This window comes from Eptatretus burgeri, chromosome 4 (assembly GCF_056783735.1).
Source record: "Eptatretus burgeri isolate ZD-2024b chromosome 4, Ebu_testis_v1, whole genome shotgun sequence".
NCBI classification, from domain to species: Eukaryota; Metazoa; Chordata; class Myxini; order Myxiniformes; family Myxinidae; genus Eptatretus; species Eptatretus burgeri.
The window spans coordinates 134,692,876-134,712,850 of record NC_140964.1 but is presented as its reverse complement, the minus strand read 5'-3'; the positions used below and the strand labels follow the sequence as shown (position 1 = coordinate 134,712,850).

Below are 19,975 nucleotides of genomic sequence, written 5' to 3'. Positions count from 1 at the left end.
TTTATTAAACAGGCAGGAAAAAAATGAGTGGAGGTGAGTAGTGATCCTGGGTTTTTGGAGTTTTACCAGAAGGGGGTGGATGGGGGACAGGGTGGGGGTTGAGGTGGAGTGTGGTGGTCGATGGTGGACCATGTGCATCATTTTATTGTGATTATTTATTTATTCATTTTTCACCCATTTTGAATTGCCTTTGTTTGTTAGATGCTTTCATAATGTTCTTTGGAAATAAAACAAAAGAAAGAAATGATCACACCAGTGTGGTGGTGACCTCCGGTGGATCACACCAGTGTGTGCTGGCACCCTCCGGAGGATCACACCAGTGTGTGGTGGTGACCTCCGGAGGATCACACCAGTGTGTGGTGGTGACCAGCGGAGGATCACACCAGTGTGTGGTGGTGACCTCCGGAGGATCACACCAGTGTGTGGTGGTGACCTCCGGAGGATCACACCAGTGTGTGGTGGTGACCTCCGGAGGATCACACCAGTGTGTGGTGGTGACCTCCGGAGGATCACACCAGTGTGTGGTGGTGACCTCCGGAGGATCACACCAGTGTGTGGTGGTGACCTCCGGAGGATCACACCAGTGTGTGGTGGTGACCTCCGGAGGATCACACCAGTGTGTGGTGGTGACCTCCGGAGGATCACACCAGTGTGTGGTGGTGACCTCCGGAGGATCACACCAGTGTGTGGTGGTGACCTCCGGAGGATCACACCAGTGTGTGGTGGTGACCTCCGGTGGATCACACCAGTGTGTGCTGGCACCCTCCGGAGGATCACACCAGTGTGTGGTGGCGACCTCCGGAGGATCACACCAGTGTGTGGTGGCACCCTCCGGAGGATCACACCAGTGTGTGGTGGCGACCTCCGGAGGATCACACCAGTGTGTGGTGGTGACCTCCGGAGGATCACACCAGTGTGTGGTGGTGACCTCCGGAGGATCACACCAGTGTGTGGTGGTGACCTCCGGTGGATCACACCAGTGTGTGGTGGTGACCTCCGGAGGATCACACCAGTGTGTGGTGGTGACCTCCGGTGGATCACACCAGTGTGTGGTGGTGACCTCCGGTGGATCACACCAGTGTGTGGTGGTGACCTCCGGTGGATCACACCAGTGTGTGGTGGTGACCTCCGGTGGATCACACCAGTGTGTGGTGGTGACCTCCGGTGGATCACACCAGTGTGTGGTGGTGACCTCCGGTGGATCACACCAGTGTGTGGTGGTGACCTCCGGTGGATCACACCAGTATGTGGTGGTGACCTCCGGTGGATCACACCAGTGTGTGGTGGTGACCTCTGGAGGATCACACCAGTGTGTGGTGGCGCCCTATGGTGGATCACGCCAGTCCTTTCCTGTCCATATCTTGATCACTGCCACCACTCTTCATTGAACTGGTTTATCAACCGCTGAATAAACACGTTTCCCATGTTAATATCTCCTGTTTGTCCCTGGTTCATCGATCCAGAGTTCCCTTGACTATATCCGTGGTGTATCTATTTATCTGTGCTGTTATTGTTGAATATTTGTGGAAACACCATGAGCAAGCCAAATGTTCTATACACCTCCTCCCCCCTCCCCCCTCCCCACACTATACACAGCACACTTTGTCTCTCGTATCATCCACCGATAATCTTATTTATTACATGCTCCTGATTTATAAGCCTATTACTTTATCAAAGTAAATGTGAAAAATGCGAGCAGATACCATTATATCAAGAAAAATATAACTGTTCAATTGGCAGAGTTGTTGGGTGGTGTATAAGGGGAATACTTGTTCCTAGTATTAATATGTGCGTTACAGTGCTGTTGGAGTTGTTGACAACACAGCAAAATCAAGTATTATTATTATATAATATTTGGCAAACACAACCACGAATAAGAAACCAATGACAGCGACAAACAAGAAGGGCACTCGGAGCACATCCCTCCACCACGTATTATGCCTGATCCACGAGAACATATCGGGCCCAATACATTTTTGAAATATCAAGCTATACAGGACTATATCGTTTTTTGGCCCGATCTCTCACCGGTGAAGAATTACTTTCAAAATTAAATAAATGATGCAGATCCAGATCTGGATCTTCAACAAAATCGAACCGGTTCGTCTGTCACACACCCAACCTGCCCACCAAATTTCATCCAGATCCGTCCACAACTTAAGATATCCTGCACACAAACAAACAAATGAAATTGCTCGTTGAGCAAGGAATTGCCAGAATAACTTTGTCATATCTCCATGATCTCTGAAAAACAAAAACCTGGAAATAAATTTAGTTCTTCTAAGTCAATAGTGGTACTGTTTAATGAGTTACAGCACTTAGTTTGGTTATGATCATAACTTGGAAGTCAATCGGACTTGAAATGGCGTTTTTATCGCAATTTGAAATTTTTGACCCGACCCCCCTGACATTCGACATGCGACCGCTCAGAAGGGTGTTGGTGTGACACTCCAATGAGACGTATGGTTGGATGCAGAATTGGAAGATGCACATTTTGGATTTGGTTTGAAGTCGATACGACCATTTTAGCAGACATTATTGCGAAAATAAGAATTTCGGTTTTTCAGTGACCTTGACCTTTGAGCTAGATTCACCAAAAACGACAAGTGTCTAAGTTGGACCATGGCCGACGTCTGTACCCAGGTTGGTCATGATCGCTGAAAGTGTGGTTGCTACAGGGTAAACAAACACACCAACAGACAGACAAGCCGGTAGGTGGCGATGGGTCGCCGAGCATGGAAATTATAAGATATAGAGCAAAATGGATGTCATATAGCGGATAGAGAATCAACTTAAAATTATGCAGATCAAATCTCATCCAGTTCCATCTACTGAGAACAACTCTGTATCCTTTTGAATGAAAAGTACCGAAAATGTGGTTTGAAATCGGAAATCCCCAAAGTTTGGAGGGGTGCTGTGGGTGAACAAAGATCTAAATCGAAAATCTGGCTCGATCGTTTGTGCACAATGTACTCCAGATGATTCGTGTGAATTTTCATGACCATCCGACCATAACCCGAGGAGGAGTAGCATTTGGCGCGAAGGCACCTCCAGCTATCGCATATTATCGATTTTTGCACTAATTGACCTTTGACCCCTGACTGAAGCGAAATCGGTCAATCTGTCCTGAGGCAAAGTTGTAGTACTCATTGAGTACCATGAACCTGCAAAGTTTCATTCGTATCGATGCACTCCCCTGGTCACTCGGGGACCTTCAATTTTCTCCAATTTTCGTGCATACCCTAATTACAGGGGTTAGTGTGTGCTGTTTGATCACCACCACGTTTTTTTTTTCTTCGGTATGACTGTGATGTTGACACTTCGATTTCTAGTGCGGTTATGATTTAAATCGTTGAGCGGAAGCCTATTAATTATATTATATTATAACCGTACTAGAAATAGAAGTGTCAACATCACTGTCACACTGAAGAAGAAGAAAAAAAAAAAACAGGGAGTGTGGAACACTGACGCTAACCATTACCTCAACGTGTTTCGACCTATGAGTAATTTACAAGTAACGTGTGTCGACGTGTGTCAACGAGCGTGTAACGTGCCTACAACACATTACTCATAGGTTAGAAATAAGTTTCGGGTACGCTAAACATTACCTCGACATGTTTCAACTTACTTATGAGTAACTTAAAAGAAATGTGTGTCAACGATCGCGTAAAGTGCCTACAACTTATGGCCAGCGTTATGCGGAACGTGTGAGTCATACGCTGGCATACGTCAAAAATTTTCAAGCATAGAAAATTTGTCTAACAGCTCAGCATACGACGATGTATGCCAGCGTACTACGACTTATGCCAGCGTGCTCTATACGTTTACAAAACTTACCCATACATATTCAACGTGTTGCCAGCGTTTTAGACAAATTTTTCATACGTTGGCATATGCTAGCAAAATCGTCAAAGTGACAGGGCCTTTAGCTATGATGAACAGGCAATCGATAAAATGACTGAGGAAAGTGGAAAAAAAACAACAGCTTTGTTGTTAAAAATCATTGGGTGTGTTCCAAGTCAACCAAGTCAAAGCATGGTTGAGCAGGCCAAAATCATGGCTGCTTCAGACCACAGAGAGTGAGGTGGCTGAGGATCGCCTGAGGAAGGATATAATTAAGTGAGGCCGTTAATTATCTTCAAAGAGGGTGTTTTATGAACCCAAACACCCATTTTTCACCTTGCTCTTCCTTTGTGTTTTGTGAGTATGCATGCAAAGTCCAATGCATGTAAAAAAAAAAAAAGTCCTCAAGAAGATGAAGAATAACAACGTGAGTAAGACCTAGAGATCCTCCATGAGGATCTAAAAATGAAAGAGTGAATGAACACAGTTGTTTCTTCCTTGGTTGTTGCGTTCTTCCCTGATAAATTGACGTTGCAGGATTAGCTGCTGTGGTTGCGGTTGCAGGCATTGAGGATGACATCTTGCAGTCTGCAGACTTGTGCTTTAGCATTGGTCTGCAGCTTGTCGTTTGGATTTTTCAAGGAAGGTCTTCGCATTTGCAACTGCCTGTTGTTACAGAGGCAAATCATCGTTTTGCTGCAGCCTTGTTGTTTGCTCTTGTGATAGCCTTCAGGTACACAGAGAAAATTGGTTTTTGATCACCACGTGACCAAAATTGATCATCACATGCCAATATATATTCCCAATACCACAGACAGAGTACTTCTGCTGTTGGGACTTTTCTTTATTCTGAAACCTTTGACAAATTCAAGTTTCATAAACAGTTTTATTTTTTCAACAATTTGAAAATAAGCACGTTCTCCCAATATATCATACGAGCAAGTACCCACATAATGTAAAACGTGTGACTTCACAATACTATGCAAAGAACAGTGAAATGTATACAACACTAGCTGAAGTTAATAGTGTGCAGCTATGTGCTCCCAAAAGAATCAGCTAAAATCATCCCCCAACATGCCCCAAGTCCTCAACTCTCCCAACCCCAACCCAAAGTCCTCAACTCCCTCAGCTCCAACCCAAAGTCCTCCATTTCCCCCACCCCAAACCCAAAGTCTTCCACTCTCCCAGCCCCAATCCAAGTCTTCCACTTCTCCAGCCCCAACCTAAAGTCCTCCACTCCTCCCAACCCAAAGTCCTTGTGCTGGAAATTTACACAGAAGAGAAAACACTTTTTAGTCGAATAGATCATTTATTGTATAACATGTGGAGAAAAAGGCTCGTCTCAAGTGTACAAGCAGATCTCTAATTCCGAGCCATAATGCATGGTCTTTTATACGATTGGAAATCGGGAGGGGTCAAAGTATCAAAGCGTAGTGGTTAAATGATAGACTACAAGAAAGCTTTGTGAAACAATAGGTCCTTCAAAGCAAAGAGAGAAACAATTATGTACATCATAAAACATGTGAGTAACATGATAATGCAGTGAAGGAATGCATGCCTTGCTTCAAGGCATGCGTGCACAGAGAAACTTTCATTTACATTGGCAAATATAAGCAATCAGCACAGCAGGCCAGTGGAGCATCTGTTTTTACACATATAAGGTAAAGCTTTGCAACACAATGAGAAGTCCATAGCCTCAGCAGTTCAATGAGACTCCTGTTTTACAATCTATACAAGATATAACTTTGAAATACAATGACCAGGCCTAAAAACCTGCTCTGCTGCTCTTGCACTTCTCTGTCCTTTTCACCCTGTTATTTACCATAGGTAAATCTTCCATCTGCTTCAAAATCAGCCAAAATCACATTTTAAAAGGTGCAAAAATAGATCCCCTTAACGACAAAACCAATCAGCTTACTTTCAATCATCAGGACGGTCATGTAATCCTTCATCGCAGTTGACAAAGAATCATACCTTTTCTCCAACAGGTTAATCTCAAATCATCAATTTGGATTCAGACTGTCACTCTACCTTGGACATGATGCTTTCACTCTCCCAACAAAGGTTGGAGGCCTTCAATAATTGAAATGATATCAAGGCCATCTCTCTAGGCATATCGAGCTTTCAATATGGTCTGGCATCCCGCATTGCTCTCCAAATTGTATGTCCATAAAATGAAAGGCCAACTCCACTCTTAGATTACTGACTTCCTCCACTCTCATTGCCAACATGTGGCTTTCAACAGAACCCTTTCTTCTCCTTTATCTGTCAAAGCTGGAGTACCCCAAACACAGTGTTCTCAGCCCCATCTTAATCAATGACTTCACTGACTGGAAAATCCTCATTACCTCCACCACCAAAAGTGAAAGAGGTTATGTTTTTGCCCCTCTCTGTCTGTGTGCAGGATATCTCAAAAAGTTGTGTACGGATCCGGATGAAATTTTGTGGGCAGGTTGGCATAAATTATTTTCCAAAACGAATTCATCATTTATATGGGGTGGAGGGATTGCAACACTGCTTCTGTTTCCACAGTTTTTGATTGAATCTTATGAGTAAATTTTCAAACGGCTAATATTTTCTTGTCATTTACTTCATTTTAGTTATTTTTAGGCTCCCGTTGGTTATCTCCATTTGAGTTTCAGAAGGTGGGAGGAAGTTCTCCCAGAATTCAAAATCTCCACCTCCTTTGTGGCAAAGGATCATGATTCATCAAGGAAACTGTGAAGCATCGTTCTCATAGCCTCATTCCAAGGACTCTTTTCAAAATCTTCATTGAACCTCTGACAGCCTCCACTTGAAACTCGTTTGAAGTGATATTCCCAGAATGATTTTTAAGTCCTGATTTAGGGTTATATTTATCATTCCTGTAGTGCTGACCATCACTGGTACAATTTGAGCTTTTTTCAATTTCAAGTGTTCTTGATGTTGTTTTTCAGATCATGGTATTTGGTCATTGTCCTGATTTTTGTCGCATTTGGTCCAAAGTCATTGGGAACTGAAACCATAATGAACAATGCCAACTGTTCATTTTCGTGGTTGAGCACAATGTTCAGACGTAATGCATTGTCTGTGATGTCAACACTTGATGGGATCATCTTGTCATGCGTGAGATTTACATGTTCATTTTCAAGGATCGGACTTTGTTTCCATGATTGTTCTGGGACCGTGATGTTGAAATATGTCTTTCTGTGTGCAGCTGTTCTGACATGAGGTTTTTACATCCCGGAAGGAGGTGACTGGTACTTTATATTTCTACCCTACAAAACCTGCATTTGTCTCAATCCTGACATTTTCTTCAAGGCATTTGTGTTGTGTTCTGAGTCTTGGGTATTTGTGATGACTGGTTTTCCATCCCAATTAATTTGACCTCTTGTTAGCCATTGCAATGAGCCTTCCTTGTCAATCCCTCTCCAATCAAGCTCATTTTAAAATCTTCCTGCTCTTTTGCCAGAGGATCTGCTGAGATTTCTTTTTCTTTTCTTTGCAATCATTGGGGCTGTGTTTGTTTCTCTTTCCTTTTCCAGTGTAGTATCCATCATTTGCACCTGTTTTTGGAAGTTTGTTGTGAAATTGATTTGGGATCCCTTTTCTGGTTTGTTGTTTTCTTGCTCATGCAAATATCTCATCCAATAGTCAGTGGAGCTCTTCACATTCTCTGCTAATCATACACACATTGTTCTGTTCACTTGGTTAAGCTCCATCAGACCATCATCTCCCTCTTGTCTCGGTAAGTACAACCTCAGTATGCATTGGTCTTTGTAGGACATCTTGTGGATAGTTAGAAGTTTTGGTGTCTAAATTTTTCATCTCCACTTGTGGCCAGTTTATAATTACACAGCTATATTGGAATAGCATCACTGCATGTTGGTTTAAAGCTTTGGTTTTGTTCATTGGAGAGAGGTATGACTTCAGAATTAGTGTTATTCTGCAAGGGTAATCTTTTCTAATTATTTTATGCATTTTTTATGTTGTACCTGGGGGCTTTCATTTATTCTGAGGTATTTGTAGGATGTTTCATTTTTCTCGCTCTTGTGTTGCATCTTCTTTTTGTCTGGATTTTTGCTATGCTCTCCTGTATGGATCCTCATATGCTCTTTCAAATTTCCTCTTTGAGAGAAACCATTATCACAGACAGAGCATTTGAAAGGATGCTCTGCTGCATGGATTCTCATATGCTCTTTCAAATTGTCTTTTTGAGAGAACCCCTTCTCAAACAGAACATTTGAAACGACGCTCTCCTGTGTGGATCCTCATATGCTTTTTCAAATGGCTTGCTTGAGAGAAACGTTTATCACAGACATAGCATTTGTAAGGACACTCTTGAGTGTGGAACCTTATATGCACATTCAATTTGGTTTGATAAAGGAAACCGTTATCACAGACAGAGCTTTTATGAGGGTGCTTTCCTGTATGGATCCTCATATGAATTTTCAAATTGTGTTGAACAGAGAAACCTTTATCAAAGACAGAGCATTTATGAGAGTGTTCTCTGTGGGTCCTCATGTGAATTTTGTTGTTTCTTAATGAAGTAAAATCTACACTGTATATACATTACATTTATAACACACTTGTCTTTTGATAACTTTTCAGGCTTTGAATTTAATATTGATCTTTGTGCTGTTTTCACCAGATGTGCACTTGTATTTTGAAGGTCATGAGTCTTGTTCTTTGGATTGTTTATTCAAAATGGGCATCTTCTTCATTGTCACACTGCACCTGGACCTTATTTGCCCAATTGAATTTCTTGATTGTTTTGCACAAACAAACAGTTATATTCTGTTTGTTTTGTGAATCTCAAAATGCTAAATATTTCATGATTTTGAAAATTTTATAAACCTTGAATTCAAAATATTGAATGTTCATTTTGTAGGTTTCTGCTAACCTGTTGCAGAACAGATAGTTCTGCCATTTGTCAAATAGACATCTGAATCTTCCTTTACAGAAGCTTGTCTTGAAGTTTGAGACAGATGAACTGTTGTCATGTGGATTCCACATTAACAGGACAAACATCACCTGAAAACAATGAAGGACATGAAGTTTAAAACACTGCCAAATATAAATCCTGTAAATACATAGTATGCAAGAGAAGTCACTTTCGCTGTGAGATTGATCGAGGCTCTAAAATGCTGCCGCCATTCTGGGAGATGAGTCGAGGTGTTTATAGTGATATATATATATATATATATATATATATATATATATATATATATATATATATATATATATATATATATAATGTGTTGCAACCATTTCAGAGGAAAGTATTTCCCTATGCTCGATTTGTTATAGCCATAAATTGGTGAATACAAGCTACAACATAATTTTGCGAACTCTTATATGGACTTCCGGTTCGGGGAGTTCTCATCGGTTGAGCTCGTCACTGTCAGATGCTGCAACTCACTCATTGAAGCCAAGTTTTCCAAACCGGAATGTTAGTGTTTTGTCCATGTGGTTTTTTTTTGTATACCTTGTGGAGGCTGGTGCGACAGTGAACACAATGCACAGCAAGTGGGAGCATGACAAAACAGTGGGGAACAGACGTGAGAGTGATGTCGATAGAGATGTAGTGAGAGTGATGTCGATAGATGTAGTGAGAGTGATGTCGATAGAGATGTAGTGAGAGTGATGTCGATAGAGATGTAGTGAGAGTGATGTCGATAGAGATAGAGAGTGAGTCTGTTTTTCTGTCCTTTTATTACAAAAGTATAAAATAAATTTCACAAAATATTTGTGAAACAAAAACAAAATTACACAAGACCAGTTTCAGTCCACGAAGGGTCATTTCAATATCACACAACTCGGTCTTGAAATGAGGCACATTATTCCGACAAATTTTTTTTTTTTTTTTAAACCAAAAGACGAACGACCAATTATTAAAAAAACATTTCAAGTTGATTCATACATTTTAAATCATAAAGGAAACTCAAGTGATTCATTCACAACAGAGCAAAAAACATTTTTTTACACCATTTGTCAACAAAATCCTGCATTCAACAATACTTGCAACAGAAAAAGAAATCAAGCTGAATGCAAGAAACAACTGAAGGTTAATAAAACACAAGAACAAGCATCCGCAGATTCCACCTTCTTTTCCCATGTCTTATAAATTGACATTTTTTCCTCAGCAACCAAAAACCTGGCCAAACCAGTCTCAGATTTGAAATGAGGAAAAAGGGAAACCATAAATAAATTTCATAAAGGAAAAAGAAAGACCCATCTTTAAAATAATATCATTCAAAAACTGAAAAAGAGGCACAAGTCTTATGCAATCTACATATGCATGACAAAACGTTTCATTGTTTTCACACAATGGGCACAATTCTGAGATCTTATTGGATGACTTGTGCAATAAGATATTATAAGGAAGGATGCAATACACTAACCTCCATTGCAGCTCATCCAAACATTAAGAAATTGTAGAAGTCTATAAACCTCTCCATGCAGGAACAAGAGGGGTACAAGTTGACAAATGTTCTTTCCATTGAAACCCGAAAGGACTTTTAACTGAATCGGCAAAAATATATTGAATACAAAAGGAGTGCAGGTTCCCCTTCTCAATGGAATTTAAAGGCACAGATTTGCCATCCCAGTCCAAAAGCAAAACAGGGAAGGCATATTGATTGAGCAAATCTACAATATCAAAGACTCCTGAAACCCATTCCATAACTCATTAATGCCTTTAAGATAGCAGAAAAAGCTGACCAATTATCCAAATTGATTTCAACCCAGTCATGGTGGAGATTTCATGACCAGACTTCCATCTTTCTTTAAAAAATCCAGTATATTGTGCACAAAAAGTATATTGGACCCCACAAAATGTTGCACAAAAGCCCTAGAGGATTGAATTCCTGTCAAACATGGATTGTCGAAAACTGGTTCATTTAAGAACAGAGGCCATCAAGGAAGTGACCTCACGTTGCAGTGATAAAACTTGCCAAGCATTGATCACACTCTGCATATACAGAGGAAGTGTTAACACGTCGATCTCCAGGAGGTTGAGCAAAAAAAAGCTCACGGCCATATCCTAGACGGCCCACTTGCTTTCGCAAAGAAAGGGTCAAATTCTCGCAAGGCATGTGTTTTTCAAGCAACTTTTTCACAAAAAAGAATGTGGAAAGTCATGATCCTGCTGGTGATATCAACAAGCCCTTGACCCGCCTCATTACGAGAAAGGCTGAGCACACCTGCTCAAAGCCAGTGCTTACCACCCCAGAAAATATACCATCAGAGATGGGGAATCCCCCACCATTGAATGAAAAAGGTCATACATATTCCAGATAATGAGGGAGGTGAATTGGAAACAAGACACCATTTGGTCATCATCTCAAAAAAGTTCCCCAGGGTGAAGAACGTAGAAACCAAAAAGAATTGAAATCAGATAAGCGATCTTCCATTTATTACAAAAACATTTTTTCAAGATGGCCGCCTTGGATCCGGCCACCCCCAAAATCAATAGGGTTCTTCCTTTTCAGGTGGTACATGTGTGACCCAAATTTCAAATTGATGCGGCAAAATTTTTTTCAAGATGGCTATCCCAGTCGGCCATACCCAAAATCAATCGGGTTCTTCCTTTTCAGGTGGTACCATGTGTGACTCAAATTTCAAATCGATATGGCGAAAAAATTTTTCTCAAGATGGCTGCCCCAGTCAGCCATCTTGGATCCGGCCATGCTCAAAATCAATAGGGTTCTTCCCTTTCAGGTGCTCCATGTGTGACCCAAATTTCAAATCGATATGGCGAACAGTTCGAGTTATCGCACTTGCAGCTATAAATGTTGACGGACGGACAACCTGGGTGACAACAATATCCCCCTTCCACCACACGACGGGGGATAAAAAAAAAAAAAAACGATCAGATGCTTGTGAATATTTTTAATTAGCCACGCAGGTGGCTGCAAGACAATAAACCTCTGCCACAAGATGAAAGAGACCAAATTGTTAACAACTAAAACTCTTCCATGATATAACTTGCACAGAAGGCCCCTCCATCTCTGAAGTCTGGAGTTGACTGTCTGTTAGTCCATCCCAGTTTTTCTGAACACTGAGCATAACCAAGGTGTACACCCAAATGGTAAACACTATTATTTTTCCAGGATAAATTATTTGGTAGTGTTGGGAAGGAAAAATGCATTGCTAGTCCAAAAAGGTGGCATAACTTTGTCCAGTTTACTCTGGCTGAGCAAGCAAGGGTAAAATTGTTCATAGTTTTAAGTAGCTCACATACATCTTCTTGACATTGAATTGTAGTGTAGATATCATCTGCACAAGCAACAACTTTTATAGCAGGTTTGGCCAGAGCGACAGAATCCCACAAGTTTCTCACGCAATTTAACTAAAAGGGGTTCAATGGAAAGAACATAAAGGAGTCCGGATAAGGAACACCCTTGCCTTATTCCTTTGGTAACAATAAAGGGGAAAAAAAATCAACTCATTTATTTTGAATAAACTATAAATATTGTGATACAACAACTAAATATTTGAGACAAAAATACAACCAAAACCAAAACCCTTTAGGATAGCAAATAGATAACTATGATCTATACTATCAAAGGCATGCTCTTGATCAATAAAGATTAAGCCAGTACTTTTATGTAGAATATCACACATCAACAATGTGACGAACAGCGCCAAGATTGTCATATATTTATCGTCCAGGAACACAACAGGTTTGATCAGAATGCACCAAAGAGCGAACTCCCAATTTTAAGCAAGAGGTAAGGACCTTTGAAAAAAATATTGTAGTCGGTGGTCAGTAAGGAGACGGGACGCCAATTTACGAGTTACTGGGTGTCTCCCTTCTTTGATAAGGAAACAACAGCTCCCCAGAAACTTTGGGGAGCTCCCCAACTTGAAAACTTTCCTTGAGTCCTTCCAAAAGTTTGGGTCCGATCATGTCCCAAAAGGTTTTGTGGAATTCAGAGGGTATACCATCCAGACCAGGAGCTTTGCCGGACACCATACTGGAAAGGGCAAGACCCAACTCCTCCAGCGTGATGGAACTCTCAAAAGAGGCTCGCTGCGACTCAGACAACTTAGGTAAAGGTTCAATGAAAGCTCTTGCAACATTCAAACCAATCTTTTTCGCACAGAATAAAGAATAAAAATAATCGACCACAATTCTTTTAAACATCTTAGGTTCGCTTACTATCCCTCCTTCAGGTGATTGTACAGATAATTGTTGTTGGGCTTTAGTTTTCCTCTCTAAAGAGAAGAAAAAAAACTTTGATGGAGTGTCAAAAAGACTCAAATTTTTTATCTTAAGCTGCACTAAAGCCGTTTTAGCCCTTTCATTGACAAGGCTGTGAAGAAGCTCTTTTTTTTTAGTTATAAATTCTTTACGTAATCCTTGATTTCTGTTCAACTCAAGAGGATTCTTTGCAATTCTAAAACATCTTTTTCTTGAATCGTTATCATAGAAAGACTATCCTGAGAGTGATGAAGTTTATACTGTTGACAAAAGATTTTGATGTGGATTTTTACAATATCCCACCATTGTAGCTTGCTATGAAAAGTGTTTTTCTTTCCATAAAGAGAAGTCCAAAAGATTCTAAAAGCATTGCAAAAAACAATGTCTTCCAAAAGACTAACATTTAGAGCCCAATAGGCACTCCTACGTTGAAGATGGGGAAAAGTTAATTTTAAAGAAACTAGGTGGTTATCCGAAAAGCCAGAGGGAGAAATTGCCGTAGACAAAATGAAGTTCTGAAAATCGTTATTAACATAAAATCTATCTTAGCGAGCAAACGATGCCGTTATTGGAAGCTCGACACCACGAATATTGTTTAACTTTGGGGTGCTGCAATCTCCAACCATCAACCAAATTATACTTTGCTAAAATGGTCGCAAACCCTTTTGCACTCTCAGGGTGGGGTTCCAAGCCATTACAGTCCAGAGCTGGCTCCAAGGTACAATTAAATCACCAGCTCAGCATACGAGACCACAAAAATCAATGTGAGATAAACAATTGTCAAGAGTGGAAAAATATTCATTTCTTTTTGCAGGATTACTTGGAACACCAGCATTTAATAATGTGATTTTATAGCCTCCATAAGAAAAAGCCACAAAATCCAAATGACCTTGCATGAATTCGTGAAAAACAATTTGGTCTGATGAAAAACTTGATCGAAACCAGAAAGCAACTCCTGCTCTGCAGCAATCAAAGGAACTGAAAAACCAAGAACCCCTTATTGTGGTTTGCCACTCTGCAGAACAAGTAGGTCCACAACGCACATCCTGAAGAAGAGGTACATCAACATGCTTTTGATCAAGTTACAGTCGAATGTGTGTTTTACGTATGGGGGCGCGGCCCCCATTTATGTTTTAACAAGCAAGAGACAGAACCATTTTAGTTTTTTTAGGTGGGTACGAGTTAACAAAAGTTCTTTCCTTGCCAGAGTTACATATTTCCTCAATCTGTATACCTGGGATTCATTGACGCCATAGGCTGTCGGATTTTTAGTAATAAGGGATGCGGTAAACATAAATTTATCGAGTTCCAGAAAGAAATCGGTTGGTTTAATTTTTTTTTCCAAAAAGTGTTGTTGAGTAAATCACCTTCGCAGGAGCAGGGGCATTTAAGTCCTTGTGGTCTTGTGAATCTCCAACTGCACCATCCAACTCAGAAGAATCTGATATTGAACAAGTATCAACGGAATCACACGACTCGTGTTCAATTTCAGCTTCCTTTTTCTTTACAGATATAGCAGACATTGGAAATGGTTTCACGAAAAAGGAATCTTTTGGAAGCAGATTTCCTTCGAAGTAACTGAGGTAATGGGTGTGGCTATAGATGTGACAGGCAGTTCTATGTTACTCGGTGCAACTACAGTTTGTTCAGATTGCTCTGTGGTGTTCGGCACAACTATAGTTTGGACAGATGGCTCTGAGTTATTAGGCTCTCCTGTAGTCTGAACTGCTGGTTCCGAGGTATTAGGCACAACCATAGTTTCAACAGATAGTTCCGACGTATTTGGCGTGACTGGTTTGAACAGTTGGTTCTTGGGTGTTAGAAACAACTTCAGCATGAACGTCCTGCTTCAGTGTATGACTTCCTACTGTATGTCCAGTACAAGTTTCGTCTCCACCTGGGACATCTACTGATGGTGTGTTTTGAAGCTCCATAGTCTCCTAGTCATCACATGTGAGAGAACAGGCATAAACATCTAAAGGATTTTGGTTATTCTCATTCCTATTCAGTGAAACCTTCTTCACAGCGACTGCTTCGGCATATGAATAACTTTCGACTAAAACGACATTTTGATGCGTTCGTTTTCCTCGTATCACCCAACCACTCATTTTTTCCATTTGTTTGATTTTCAGAATTTTCCCCTGCCTCAGAAGGCACCACAGTGACCTCAAGTTTATTTGATTCTTTTTCAACGCACCTTGGGCATTCATTTTTCATGTCACCATACTGTCCACATTTGTAACACACTAAAGTCTGATATGGCAAAGATTCGGTAAGTAAACTTTTCATGTTCAATTTTTAACATCACGTCGAGCTCACGAATAATAAATAATCGATGTCGAAAGTAAAGAATATGTTTTGTAATGTGGTCGTTAAAGCGAACAGGAAGGAAAGTTATTTTTGAAACAACAATGCCATACTCTTTTTAAAGCAGCTTTCACCTGCTCGTTTTTGATGAAGGGAGGAATATTTGACAGGAGTACCTTCATCGATAGAACATCGAGGGGTGATATGAAGAGGAATATATCCGGCTCCACAGTTAGTCCTGACTCCACAAGCTGTGCCACGATTTCCTCTTTAGCAACAAAGATAACAACACGCTGATTCATTCTCGATGCAGTTATAACACAATGCATGCCGATTAATTTTCCAACACAAAACAACTTTTTCAATTGAGATTTCGGGTGGTGGCGTACACAAAAACCCATTTTTCCGACTTGAAGACTAACAGCTCAACAATCGCCATGATTTTGGCGCAATAACACTCAATGCCTCGGGGTAAAAAAAACCCCGTGAAACCGAGTACACTCTCACTCTCAAACTCCAGGAAAGAAAAACAAGAGAGAGTAGAATATACAGGGTATACCAAAAAAAATACAACTTTTAAAATGCTTCCTTTGATCCTAAAAAAGCAGTAATTTTGTCACTAATGCTTCATTTCTTGTTGCAGAGACCCTGAAGTTTATTTTGATACCAAGCAAGTGCCAGAAAAATGCCAAGACTGACCGTACAACAACGGACGAAAATTGTTGAACTTTGGCACCAGACGAAAAGTGTCATACAGGTGCAACGTCTTTACTCGAGACATTTCGGTATCCACTTGCGCCATGCACCAAGCTTTCGGACAATAAAGTGCACCATCACAAAGTTTACCGATGTGGGAACCATCTGTGACCTTCACAAGAGTCACAGTGGTTGGAAGAGGACAGGTCGTTCTGAAGAAAATGTGGAAATGGTGAGACAGGCGGTCGTTCAGAGTCTTAAAAAAAAAATAAAAAAATAAAAAAATAAAAAGAAATCGATTCAACGACTTTCTGCCGAGACAAACAGTCATAAGAGCACCGTTCAGAGGATCCTTCGCCAAGACATTCATGCCTTTCCATACAAAATTCGAACGGAAACGATGCTTACTGATCAACAGAAGCACAAACGATGAGACTTTGCAAATTGGTTCTCAGGAAAGTTGGAGGAAGATGCAGACTTCCTCAAAAAAAACTTCACACGACAGACGAATGCCATGCTCACTTATCTGGGGAGGTAAACAAGCAAAACTTTCGGAACTGGGGAACTAAAAATCCTGGTAATGCATCAACTGAACTGGTGCCTCCATCCGTTCTCAAAGTCACCATGTGGGTGGTGGTTGGTTGGTATGGGATAATTGGTCCATACTTCTTTGAAGATGACCAGGAACACACCTGCACGGTAAACCAGAGGAACTATCGCGAAATGATTCAGGAATTATATTTGCCTGAGCTACGTACTCAGGCCCGTGGGAGAAACAACCTGATCCAGATGAGAACCCAGTGGTTCCAGCTGGGTGGGGCACCGCCCCATACAGCCAGGAAACAAGGCGTTTTCTCAACCAACATTTTGAGGGGCGCTTTATCTCCCTCTACGAAGACGTTGAGTGGCCACCGTATTCCCCTGACCGAAATCCTCCAGACTTCTTCTTGTGGGGGGTATCTCAAGGACAGGATCGATGGAAACCCGAGGCCTCAGACTCTTGATCAGCTGAAGGAAAACGTCCACTGAGAAATCCAGAACATTCCTCAGGAAACATTTCCCAAAGTGATGGAGAACACGACAACGCGTTTGCAGGCAATAATCGGACAACGTGGAGCCTACGTCGAACATGTGGTCTGAAAGAAAATGACGATTCTATTATATACCAAAATTTAAATTTTGGTGGCAATTTTTACATTGGTACAATAAACTTCAACCTTTCTATCCAGCCATACATCTTTTAAAAATATATATTTTATGACCATCATCTTTGCAAATGAAAAGTTGGATATGTTTTTGGGACACCCTATATATATATATATATATATATATATATATATATATATATATATATATATATATATATATATATATATATATATATATATATATATATATATATATATATATATATATATATATATATATAGTTACGAATTCTGATCCAGCTGGCGTGTGAGCGATTGCGTAACTCCAAACGCAACCGCGTCGCCCACCGGACGGACAATTCAGTCGTGACCCCCCTGGAACTACCGCCAGGAGCCAGTCACGGATGGGGGTTTAACCTCACCACGATCGTGCTAATTGCCCACCCGCGCAGGATAGGGTTGCTTGCCAAATTTGACCTACCTAAGTACCTGCGCGAGTTGTCGACTGGGCGATCGTACCTCGCCACGGGTCGGCCTCGGACACAAACCGCTTAAGCGGTCCGTTCCGTGCTTCAGTGATAACCGAGCGATGTTATCGCAGACCTGGACGGATCAGATTCTCTTCTTTACCCTGGGTGTTCAAAACCCACGACTAATTGATTCCGCGATTCAAGATAGCACTTTCAAAAGGGAAAAAGACGGCGAACGGGATACATTTCACACAATGACATTATAGCACACACATTTTCAAAAGCAACGCAGTCATGCAATGTACAAGAAACAAAGAGAAAGCATTACCACCGAATATGAGCAATGTACAGTCACTTACACAGGTCTACTTATGGGGATACGGTGCCACAGCAGTCATACAAAAGCAAAGGAAAACCCTCCCCATAAGCAGGGAGGTCGACGGGGTTCGTAAACCTTTATGGCACAGGACCTGGAGGACCGAACGGGTCCCGTGAGACCGAAGGGTCTTACCCGCGCCCTCATGGCGCGATGGTGGGCAGGTCGCGACGTCGACTCCCCACGGCCTTGCGTAGCCGTGCCTGACCTCGGGCTCCTGGCATGGTCAGCGAGCTCTCTCCGGCATTGCTACTGGTGCTTCCACAACCCACGACCAACAATGAAGGACAGAAGGGGCCTCAGGACCAGAGATAGAGATAGAAATAGAGATAGAAATAGAGATAGAAATAGAGATAGAAATAGAGAGCCCGACCCTGGCCACCAAGAGAGAAGCACTCGACCCTGACAGAGAGCTAATGGACCAGAGAGAGAATGACGTCAACCCTGGCCACCAAGAGGGAAGAAGCGAGCTCGACCCTGGCAGAGAGAGAGAGGAAGCGAGCTCAACCCTGACAGAGAGAGAGAGGACTTGACTTCGACCACACAGAGAGAGTGAGCCCCGCGTGCGGTCCACCTTATATCGCGCAGGGCTCCGCCCTTCGCTCCTCCCCGTTTTCGGCTCCACCTCCCTTCGAGAAGGTTCCCGAAAAGGGGCTTTCCCTCAACCCGACCGCCTCACACCGTTCATTCACCAATCGGCGGCGAGCTGCCCTCCCCCTTTCCTTTACACCAAGCGCGGGGAAAAATAGGCAGGAAAAAAATCCGCACACCCAAAAGGGAACTCCTTTGGTTCCCTTTTTCGTTCGACGGTTTTCAACGCGGCTTGTTGCTTACCTGAAGGTTTGTTCAAAATAACAATAGAAAAAGAAAAACGGCTATCTCAAAGAGTCGCAGCCCGGTGAACACGAAGAATACCCTTTAAACAACGGTGGGGAACTATATGCACATAAACTTAGCGTCATAACTAATCAAAGGACCCTTTATGGTGTATTGCAAATTTCCACAGCCATAACAATATAAATAAAATAGAACAGGGAGCAATGATAGCAAGAAAAGAAATAAAAAGGAATACTGGATAAAGAGGAACACACAGGGGTAGGGTGGGATGGAAGAGATAAAGAAGGGAGGTAGGAAGGACAAAGAACATCAACAATAGAGGAAAAAAAATACAAAAACCAAGAAACAGGAAAAAGGGGTAGAAAGGAACTCACAAGAACAGGGTGAAAAGGGTAAAGGGAAAGAAGGGAGGGAAAACAACAATTGAAAAGACGAGTGGAAAAAAAAAAAAACAAACCAAAAATAAAAAACATAAGCAAAGGTGTGGAAAGAAATACACAAGGATAAGATGTAAAGGGAAAGTAAAAAAAAAAACACCAACAATGGAGGAAAAACCGATGAAAAAACAGTACACAGTCAGAGCTCTCACCAACACAAGGCCGCCATGACAAAGAAAGAGAAAGAGAAAAAGAGAGAAAGAGGTTTTTTTTGGAATCTATATATGTGCACCAGTCGGTGAAATATACTACTTAGTGGTAGTACTTTAATACTTACAACAATTCAATGTAAACAATAAATACTTAAAACTCAATAATACAATAAATAAATAAATAAAAACTACAGGGGTATTTATAAAGTATTCTCATGAACTTTGCAAATCCCATCATGACACCAAGACTTCTTAAAGTCATCAACACTCTCTTTCACTTTTAGAAAAACAAAATTCAAGTTCCAATCTTGCTGTTATTAAGGCATTAAAAAAACCACAACATTCCACATCACAATCGACTTTCCTTTCAATTTCTCCTTCCTTGATAAATAAATTACCATCTTTGCTGTGGCTACTAAGAACAAAAATAATGAGTTTACTTGTTCTTTCCACCCAAAAATAAACAATCTTAGTGAGAAGGTAATTTGCATCTTTTCTGCCATGAGGTTCAGCCATTCAAAT

General features: G+C 41.2%; 1 long non-coding RNA gene across 2 annotated transcripts in view; it reads left to right on the top strand.

Annotated features, from left to right (window-relative positions):
• The window catches only part of LOC147029170 (uncharacterized), a 31,099-nt gene that overhangs the window by 449 nt on the left and 10,675 nt on the right, over positions 1-19,975 (top strand). The window lies entirely within an intron of this gene.